The following is an 11796-nucleotide window of genomic DNA, read 5'->3' as shown; positions in this document are numbered from 1 at the left end:
CCTTATTCCAAAATCCATCAAATCTTTACCCAAAAACTTGAAAACTTCACAACACAAAACTTAACAGAAAATCTCATGAGCTCATTAGTATAAGAAAACAAACCACCACTTTAAGATAATGTAATGAACTCATTATTTATTTTTATTGGTGTTAAACCTACTGTATTCCAACTTCTCTATGGTTCATACCCCCCAATACTACTCATAGATTCATTAAAATAAGCAAACAACACACGAAAAACAGAATCTGTCAAAACAGAACAGTCTGTAGCAATCTGTATCAAACGAATACTTATGGAACTCCAACAAATCTGAAATAAACTGTTGGACGTGAGGAATTTTTCTATTAATCATCTGCAAAAAGAATCAAACTAAAATCATTCTCCAGTAAAAAACGGCATCTAATCTCGTGAGCGCTAAAATTTCTGTTTTTTTTACAGCAAGATCGCAAAGACTTCACCCAAGTCTTCCCAAAGGTTCTACTTGACACAAACACTAATTAAAACATAAAAACACATCTAAACAGAGGCTAGATGAATTATTTATTACTAAATAGGTGTTGGGGAACGTAGCAATAATTCAAAATTTTCCTACGTGTCACCAAGATCAATCTAGCAGATGCTAGCAACGAGAGAGAGGGAGTGCATCTTCATACCCTTGAAGATCGCTAAGCGGAAGCGTTACAAGAACGCGGTTGATGGAGTCGTACTCGCGGCGATTCAAATCGCGGAAGATCCGATCTAGCGCCGAACGGACGGCGCCTCCGCGTTCACCACACGTACAGCCCGGGGACGTCTCCTCCTTCTTGATCCAGCAAGGGGAGAGGAGAAGTTGAGGGAGAACTCCAGCAGCACGACGGTGTGGTGGCAATGGAGCTCGTGGTTCTCCGGCAGAGCTTCGCTAAGCACTACGGAGGAGGAGGAGGAGGAGGTGTATGAGGAGGGAGGGCTGCGCCAGGGAAGAGGTGCGGCTGCCCTCCCACCCCTCCACTATATATAGGGGCAAGGGGAGAGGGGGAGGCGCCCTAGGGTTTCCCCTAGGGGCGGCGGCCAAGCAGATTGGATCTCCCTAGGGAAAATCCTAGGGGGACTTGCCCCCCAAGCCAAGCAGGTGGAGGCTTGCCTCCCAAGCCAGGTGGAGGCGCCCCACCTCCCCAAGTAACGTGGGAAAGGGTGTGGGGGGCGCACCACCCCTTAGTGGGCTGGTTTTCCCCTTCCCCTTTGGCCCATGAGGCCCTCCAACACTTGCCGGGGCTCCCGAAACACCTTTCGGTCATGCTGGCCATAGCCTGGTACCCCCGGAACACTTCCGGACTCCAATACCCTTCGTCCAATATATCGATCTTCACCGCCGGACCATTCCGGAACTCCTCGTCATGTCCGGGATCTCATCCAGGACTCCGAACAACATTCGGTAACCACATACTATTTCCCATAACAACTCTAGCTTCACCGAACCTTAAGTGTGTAGACCCTACGGGTTCGGGAACCATGCAGACATGACCGAGACACCTCTCCGGCCATGTAACACCCCGCATGTAACTTGCCATATTTGTAACTCCGACTCTTGCCATTTCCGGCTATGTGATATGATTTTCCCTCCGTTGTCGGGTTTTGTCTTTCGTTTTGTATTTTGTCATGTCATGCATTTTCATATCATGTCATCATGTGCATTGCATTCGCATACGTGTTCGTCTCATGCATCCGAGCATTTTCCCCGTTGTCCGTTTTCCAATCCGGCGCTCCTATCTCCTCCGGTGCACCCCTCTTGTTTTCTTTCGTGTGCGTGTGTCAAACTTTCTCGGAATGGACCGAGGCTTGTCTAGTGGCCTTATTATACCACCCGGAGACTACCGGTCAAGTTTCGTTCCATTCGGAGGTCGTTTGATACTCCATCGGTTAACCGGGCATCCACAAAGTCCATTTGAGTGTCCAGCAAAAACCCCCTCCAAAACCAGCCCAAAACCCACCAAACTCTCTTCCATGCTCTAGGTCGTTCGATCACGATCGTGTGGGCGAAAACCGCACCTCATTTGGAGCCTCCTAGCTCCCTCTACCTATAAATATGTGGGCATCCCGAAATACAACCGCAGTCTAACCCTAGCCCTCGTCCCACTCCGCCGCCGGACACGTCCGGGCGGAGCCGGACACGTCCAACCGCCCCGCCGCCGCCACGTGTCGCCGCCGGGTCCTTCCGCCGCCGCCGGCCCGCAGGCCCGTCCCCGGCCCCCGCGGCCCGTACCCGCGCCGTCCGCTGCCCCGCTCCGCCGGCTCGCCCGCCGCCGCCACCGGCCCCGCGCCACCCGCCGCCGGCCGGCCCCGCCTTCGCCGGCCTCCGCCGCCCCCGCCGCCGGCCCCCACCTCCGGCTCCCCTCACCGGCCGTCGCCCTCCGGCTCCTCTTCCTCCCGCCGGCGACCCAGCCCCGATCGGATCTGGTATGGATCGTCCCCGTTGACTTTTTCTCGAACCCCCCCCCCCCTCAAATTTCTTCGTCCTGGAAAATTCATCAGCAAGTGCTCCTGTTCCCGATGCGATAACTTCTTGCATGTAGCTCCGATTTGCGCGTGTAATATGTCAAATTATTCGTCTCGTGATGCTCTACATTTTGTTCAATTGCACCATGTTCATTAGAGATCATCTTGATGCCCAAATCTTCGTTGGAAGAGGGCTAGTTGCTGTTATTCTCTGGTTCTTAGCAGAACTTGGAGATTTGTCATTTTTGTATCTTTAAATCTGTGCATCTTTTGAGCATGAGCTCTACATGCGTTTTGAAGTATGCCATGCCATCTTTCCATTGGTGTAGTCCATGTATTTTTGTGATCTCTGTGGTGACTAGCACAAGCATGCAAAGTAGGTCCCGTAATATTTCTGATTTCAGGGACTTGGTGATTTCTCTAAGTCCTCGTCTGCTGTAATTTTGTTGCCATGTAAACTTGATGTTACAGAGAGATCCATGCATATTTTGGAGATGTTCAGTAAGGATGTTTTGTAGCTATAGCTGTAATGGATCCATTCCTGCAATTGTTTGCAATTTTAGAGTACCATAGCATGACTCAATCGTGCTCTACTTTTGCTATAAAATATTTCTGGCAGATTCTTAACATGATATGCATTTTTGCCAAACTTATTGTAGTTGATCCATACATGCTATGTAATTGTTATTGCCATGGATATCTTCATAAACATGCCATATTGCTGTAGGTATGCTTGGTTTGTCATGCATTTCTCTGTAGTGAGTGCGTCAAGCTCACAAAGAGGCCTACATATTAATATTTCTGCCATGCTCTGTTTTCTGCTAAGTCTGAAACCTGATAACGAAACTTGCTATGTTTACATGCTTTCCATCATATCTTCTGGTACTTTTTGACTTATGGTCAGTAAGGGACTTTTGTCATGTGCATTTAGCAGAACACTTCCATGCCTTGTTTTGCTATGTTAAGTTCCTGTAGCATGTTGATTTCGTGCTCTGAACATTGCTACCTGATGCTGTTTTCTGCCATGTCCAGTTTTTCACTAAGTCTGTGAACCTGTAATCTTTTGCACTTTTGCCATGCTTGTTTGAGCTTGATATGTTGTGAACTAGCCGTAGCTCAGTGTTCATCTTTTGTCAAGCATCTCCTGTAGTTTACTGTCATGTGCTTTGTTGCTATGTTGGGATGCTATAGCATTGTTACTTATTGCATTTTAAGTGCTATCTTGCTGTTTATCGCAGATTAGTGTCATTCTTGTTTTGCTTGCCATTTGCAAACCGTGCATCCGATTCCGGTGATCTTTATATCGATTTCGACCGAAATCATCTCATCTTTCCAGTGGCATACTTGGGTTGCCAAGTTACTGCCATGTTCATCATTTTCCTTCCGGAGCACGCATATGCATCGCATATCATATCTTGCATATCATACATGTTTTGCATCATGTTGATTGCGCATTTCTCGTTGTTGATTGTGGTTCCGTTTGTTTGTGTTCTTGTCTTGGGTAGAGCCGGGAGACGAGTTCGTGAACGAGGAACCTGTCAAGTACGCTTACGAGGATCAAGCTTTCGACAACTCTGAGAACCTTGCAGGCAAGATGACCACCCCTCGAAATCACTTCTATCTTTGCTATGCTAGTTGTTCGCTCTATTGCCATGCTCGCTACCTATCACTTGCTATATCATGTCTCCCATTTTAGCCATGTCAGCCCTAACCATCCTTTCCTAGCAAACCGTTGTTTGGCTATGTTACCGCTTTTGCTCAGCCCTTTTTATAGCGTTGCTAGTTGCAGGTGAAGTTGAAGTTTGTTCCATGTCGGGACATGGATATGTTGGGATATCACAATATCTCTTATTTAATTAATGCATCTATATATTTTTGGTAAAGGGTGGAAGGCTCGGCCTTATGCCTGGTGTTTTGTTCCACTCCTGCCGCCCTAGTTACTGTTATACCGGGATTATGTTCCTTGAGTTTGCGTTCCTTACGCGGTCGGGTGATTTATGGAACCCCCTTGACAGTTCGCTTTGAATAAAACTCCTCCAGCAAGGCCCAACCTTGGTTTTACCATTTGCTACCTAAGCCTTTTCCCCCGGGTTTTCGCGAGCCCGAGGGTCATCTTATTTTAACCCCCCCGGGCCAGTGCTCCTTCGAGCGTTGGTCCGAACTGAGCAGACTGCGGGGCCCCCTCCTGGAAACTCGAGGTCTGGTTTTACTCGTAGGATGTCTCATCCGGTGTGCCCTGAGAACGAGATATGTGCAGCTCCTATCGGGATTTGTCGGCACATTCGGGCGGCTTTGCTGGTCTTGTTTTACCATTGTCGAGATGTCTTGTAAACCGGGATTCCGAGACTGATCGGGTCTTTCCGGGAGAAGGTTTATCCTTCGTTGACTGTGAGAGCTTATGATGGGCTAAGTTGGGACACCCCTGCAGGGTATTATCTTTCGAAAGCCGTGCCCGCGGTTATGAGGCAGATGGGAATTTGTTAATGTCCGGTTGTAGATAACTTGTCACTTGACCCAATTAAAATACATCAACTGTGTGTGTAGCCGTGATGGTCTCTTCTCGGTGGAGTCCGAGAAGTGAACATGGTCTGTGTTATGAATGACGTAAGTAGGTGTTCAGGACCTCTTCTTGGTCATTGCTAGATGACGTCCGTTCCGTTGCTTCTCTTCTCGCTCTCATTTGCGCAAGTTAGCCACCATATATGCTTTTGCCGCTGCAGCTCCACCTCTTTGCGCCATCCTTTCCTACAAGCTTAAATAGTCTTGATCTCGCGTGTGTGAGATTGCTGAGTCCCCGTGACTCACAGATTCTACCAAAACAGTTGCAGGTGCCGACGATGCCAGTGTAGATGATGGCGTCGATCTCAAGTGGGAGTTCGACGAGGAACGTGGTTGTTACTATGTGTCTTTTTCTGATGATCAGTAGTGGAGCCCAGTTGGGACGATCGGGGATCTAGCATTTGGGGTTATCTTATTTTCATCTGGATTTTGACCGTAGTCGGTCTACATGTTTGTATTTTGGATGATGTATGTTATATATTTATGTATTGTGTGAAGTGGCGATTGTAAGCCAACTCTTTATCCCATTCTTGTTCATTACATGGGATTGTGTGAAGATGACCCTTCTTGCGACAAAACCACTATGCGGTTATGCCTCTAAGTCGTGCCTCGACACGTGGGAGATATAGCCGCATCGTGGGCGTTACAAGCCAATAACCAATAGCGGGATCTAGATACCCATATTGGCTCCCACATGTTCCACGATGATGTCATTGGATGAACCACGATGTCGGGGATTCAATCAATCCCGTATTCAATTCCCTTTGTCTATCGGTATGTTACTTGCCCGAGATTCGATCGTTGGTACCCCAATACCTCGTTCAATCTCGTTACCGGCAAGTCTCTTTACTCGTTCCGTAACGCATGATCCCGTGGCTAACTCATTAGTCACATTGAGCTCATTATGATGATGCATTACCGAGTGGGCCCAGAGATACCTCTCCGTCATACGGAGTGACAAATCCCAGTCTCGATTCGTGCCAACCCAACAGACACTTTCGGAGATACCTGTAGTGCACCTTTATAGCCACCCAGTTACGTTGTGACGTTTGGTACACCCAAAGCATTCCTACGGTATCCGGGAGTTGCACAATCTCATGGTCTAAGGAAATGATACTTGACATTAGAAAAGCTCTAGCAAACGAACTACACGATCTTGTGCTATGCTTAGGATCGGGTCTTGTCCATCACATCATTCTCCCAATGATGTGATCCTGTTATCAACGACATCCAATGTCCATGGCCAGGAAACCATGACCATCTATTGATCAACGAGCTAGTCAACTAGAGGCTTACTAGGGACATGTTGTGGTCTATGTATTCACACATGTATTACGGTTTCTAGTTAATACAATTATAGCGTGAACAATAGACAATTATCATGAACAAGGAAATACAATAATAACCATTTTATTATTGCCTCTAGGGCATATTTCCAATAGTCTCCCACTTGCACTAGAGTCAATAATCTAGTTCACATCACTATGTGATTGTAATGAATCCAACACCCATGGGGTTTGTTCATATATCGCTTGTGAAAGAGGTTATTAGTCAACGGGTCTGAACCTTTCAGATCCGTGTGTGCTTTACAAATCTCTATGTCATCTTGTAGATGCAGCTACCACGCGCTACTTGGAGCTATTCCAAATAACTGCTCTACTATACGAATCCAGTTTACTACTCAGAGTCATCCGGATTAGTGTCAAAGTTTGCATCGACGTAACCCTTTACGACGAACTCTTTTACCACCTCCATAATCGAGAAATTTCCTTAGTCCACTAGTTACTAAGGATAAGTTCGACCACTGTCATGTGATCCATTCCTGGATCACTCTTGTACCCCTTGACTGACTCATGGCAAGGCACACTTCAGGTGCGGTACACAGCATAGCATACTGTAGAGCCTACGTCTAAAGCATAGGGGACGACCTTCGTCCTTTCTCTCTCTTCTTCTGTGGTCATGTTTTGAGTCTTACTCAACACTCACACCTGGTAACACAGCCAAGAACTCCTTCTTTGCTGATCTATTTTGAACTCCTTCAAAATCTTGTCACGGTATGTATTCATTCAAAAATACTATTAAGCGATTTTATCTATCCTTATAGATCTTGATGCTCAATGTTCAAGTAGCTTAATCTAGGTTTTCCATTGAAAAACACTTTTCAAATAATCCTGTATGCTTTCCAGAAATTCTACATCATTTCTGATCAACAATATGTTAACAACATATACTCATCAAAAATTCTATAGTGCTCCCACTCACTTCTTTGGAAATACAAGTTTCTCATAAACTTTGTATAAACCCAAAATCTTTGATCATCTCATCAAAGCGTACATTCCAACTCCGAGATGCTTACTCCAGTCCTTAGAAGGATTGCTGGAGCTTTGCATACTTGTTAGCATATTTCAGGATTGATAAAACCTTCTGGTTGTATCACATACAACCTTTCCTCAAGAAAATCGTCGAGGAAACAATGTTTTGACGTCCTATCTGCAAGATTTCATAAATAATGCAGCAACTGCTAATATAATTCCAACAGACTCTTAGCATCGCTACGAGTGAGAAAGTCTCATTGTAGTCAACTCCTTGAACTTGTCGGAAAACATCTTAACGACAAGTCGAGCTTTCTTAATGGTGACACTTACCATCATTGTCCGTCTTCCTTTTAAAATCCATCTGCACCCAACAGCCTTACGACCATCAAGTAGTTCTTCCAAAGTCTATACTTTGTTTTTATACATGGATACTCTCTCGGATTTTATGGCCTCGAGCCATTCGTCGGAATCTGGGCCCACCATCGCTTCTCCATAGCTCGTAGGTTCATTGTTGTCTAGCAACAAGACTTCCAAGACAGGATTACGTACCACTCTGAAGTAGTATGCATCCTTGTCGTCCTACGAGGTTTGGTAGTGACTTGATTCGAAGTTTCATGATCACTATCATAAGCTTCCACTTCAATTGGTGTAGGTGCCACAGGAACAACTTCTTGTGCCCTGCTACACACTAGTTGAAGTGACGGTTCAATAACCTCATCAAGTCTCCACCATCCTCCCACTCAATTCTTTCGAGAGAAACTTTTCCTCGAGAAAGGACCCGTTTCTAGAAACAATCACTTTTGCTTCCAGATCTGAAATAGGAGGTATACCCAACTGTTTTGGGTATTCTATAAAGATGCATTTATCCGCTTTGGGTTCGAGCTTATCAGCCTGAAACCTTTCACATAAGCGTCGCAGCCCCAAACTTTTAAGAAACGACAGCTTAGGTTTCTCTAAACCATAGTTCATACGGTGTCGTCTCAACGGAATTGCGTGGTGCCCTATTTAAAGTGAATGCGGTTGTCTCTAATGCCTAGCCCATAAACGATAGTGGTAATTCGATAAGAGACATCATGGTATGCACCATATCCAATAGGGTGCAGTTATGATGTTCGGACACACCATCACACTATGGTGTTCCAGGCGGTATTTAGTCGTGAAACAATTTCCACAATTTCTTAATTGTGTGCCAAACTCATAACTCAGATATTCATCTCTATGATCATATCACAGACATTTTATCCTCTTGTCACGACAATCTTCAACTTCACTCTGAAATTACTTGAACCTTTCAATAATTCAGACTTGTGTTTCATCAAGTAAATATACTCAGCATCTACTCAAATCATCTGTGAAGCAAGAACATAACGATATCCACTGCATGCGTCAGCACTCATTGGACTGCACACATCAAAATGCATTACTTCCAACAAGTTGCTTTCTTGTTCCATCTTACTGAAAATGAGGCCTTCCAGTCATCTTGCCCATGTGGTATGATTTGCATGTCTCAAGTGACTCAAAATCAAGTGAGTCCAAACGATCCATCTGTATGGACTTTCTTCATGCATATATATACTAATAGACATGGTTCGCATGTCTCAATCTTTTCAAAAATGAGTGAGTCCAAAGATCCATCAACATGGAGCTTCTTCATGCGTTTTATACCAATATGACTCAAGTGGCAGTGCCACAAGTATGTGGTACTATCATTACTATCTTATATCTTTTGGCATGAACATGTGTATCACTATGATCGAGATTCAATAAACCATTCATTTTAGGTGCAAGACCATTGAAGGTATTATTCAAATAGACAGAGTAACCATTATTCTCCTTAAATGAATAACCGTATTGCGATAAACATAATCCAATCATGTCTATGCTCAACGCAAACACCAAATAACAATTATTTAGGTTTAACACCAATCTCGATGGTAGAGGGAGCATGCGATGCTTGATCACATCAACCTTGGAAACACTTCCAACACATATCGTCATCTCACCTTTAGCTAGTCTCCGTTTATTCCGTAGCCTTTTATTTCGAGTTACCAACACTTAGCAACCGAACCGGTATCTAATACCCTGGTGCTACTAGGAGTACTAGTAAAGTACACATTAATATAATGTATATCCAATATACTTCTGTCGACCTTGCCTACCTTCTCATCTACCAAGTATCTAGGGTAGTTCTGCTTCAGTGAACGTTCCCCTCATTACAGAAGCACTTAGTCTCGGGTTTGGGTTCAACCTTGGGTTTCTTCACTAGAGCAGTAACTGATTTGCCATTTCATGAAGTATCCCTTCTTTCCCTTGCCCTTCTTGAAACTAGTGGTTTTACTAACCATCAACAATTGATGCTCCTACTTGATTTCTACTTTCGTGGTGTCAAACATCGCGAATAGCTCAAGGATCATCATATCTATCCCTGATTTGTTATAGTTCATCACGAAGCTCTAGTAGCTTGGTGGCAGTGACTTTGGAGAACCATCACTATCTCATCTGGAAGATTAACTCCCACTCGATTCAAGCGATTGTAGTACTCAGACAATCTGAGCAGATGCTCAACGGTTGAGCTTTTCTCCCTTAGTTTGCAGGCTTAAGAAACTTGTCAGAGGTCTCATACCTCTTGACGTGGGCACTAGTCTGAAATCCCAATTTCAGTCTTTGGAACATCTCATATATTCTGCGACGTTTCAAAACCGTCTTTGGTGCCACAATTTTAAACTGTCAGCATTACGCACTGAACTATCACGTAGTCATCAAAACGTGTATGTCAGATGTTTCGCAACATCTACAGACGACGCTCGAGGTTCAGCACACCGAGCGGTGCATTAAGGACATAAGCCTTCTCTGCAGCAATGAGGACAATCCTCGGTTTACGGACCCAGTCTGCATAATTGCTACTATCAACTTTCAACTAAATTTTCTCTAGGACATATCTTAGTAGAACTAAAGCGTAAGCTACGACATAATTTGCAAAGACCTTTTGACTATGTTCATGATAATTAAGTTCATCTAATCAAATTATTTAATGAACTCCCACTCAGATAGACATCTCTCTAGTCATCTAAGTGATACATTATCCGAGTCAACTAGGCCGTGTCCGATCATCACGTGAGACAGACTAGTCATCGTCGGTGAACATCTTCATGTTGATCGTATCTTCTATACGACTCATGTTCGACCTTTCGGTCTCTTGTGTTCCGAGGCCATGTCTGTACATGCTAGGCTCGTCAAGTCAACCTAAGTGTTTCGCATGTGTAAATCTGGCTTACACCCGTTGTATGCGAATGTTAGAATCTATCACACCCGATCATCACGTGGTGCTTCGAAACAACGAACCTTCGCAACGGTGCACAATTAGGGGGAACACATCTCTTGAAATTTTAGTGAGGGATCATCTTATTTATGCTACCGTCGTTCTAAGCAAATAAGATGTAAACATGACAAACATCACATGCAAATCATAAAGTGACATGATATGGCCAATATCATCTTGCGCCTTTGATCTCCATCTTCGAGGTGTGGCATGATCAACTTCGTCACCGGCATGACACCATGATCTCCATCATCGTGTCTTCATGAAGTTGTCTCGCCAACTATTACTTCTACTACTATGGCTAACGGTTAGCAATAAAGTAAAGTAATTACATGGCGTTTTTCATTGACACGCAGGTCATACAATAAATTAAGACAACTCCTATGGCTCCTGTCGGTTGTCATACTCATCGACATACAAGTCGTGATTCCTATTACAAGAACATGATCAATCTCATACATCACATATATATAATTCATCACATCCTTTTGGCCATATCACATCACATAGCATACCCTGCAAAAACAAGTTAGACGTCCTCTAATTGTTGTTGCATGTTTTACGTGGCTGCTATGGGTTTCTAGCAAGAACATTTCTTACCTACACAAAAGCCACAACGGTGATATGCCAATTGCTGTTTACCCTTCATAAGGACCCTCTTCATCGAATCCGATCCGACTAAAGTGGGAGAAACAGACACCCGCTAACCACCTTATGCATCAAGTGCATGTCAGTCGGTGGAACCTGTCTCACGTAAGAGTACGTGTAAGGTCGGTTCGGGCCGCTTCATCCCACAATGCCGCCGAATCAAGATAAGACTAGTAACGGCAAGCAAATTGAACAAATCATCGCCCACAACTACTTTGTGTTCTGCTCGTGCATAGAATCTACGCATAGACCTAGCTCATGATGCCACTGTTGCGGAACGTAGCAATAATTCAAAATTTTCCTACGTGTCACCAAGATCAATCTAGGAGATGCTAGCAACGAGAGAGAGGGAGTGCATCTTCATACCCTTGAAGATCGCTAAGCGGAAGCGTTACAAGAACGTGGTTGATGGAGTCGTACTCGCGGCGATTCAAATCGCGGAAGATCCGATCTAGCGCCGAACGGACGGCGCCTCCGCGTT

The sequence above is a fragment of the Triticum aestivum genome, chromosome 5D, assembly GCF_018294505.1.
Source record: "Triticum aestivum cultivar Chinese Spring chromosome 5D, IWGSC CS RefSeq v2.1, whole genome shotgun sequence".
Lineage (NCBI taxonomy): Eukaryota > Viridiplantae > Streptophyta > Magnoliopsida > Poales > Poaceae > Triticum > Triticum aestivum.
This window is presented reverse-complemented; position numbering follows the sequence as displayed.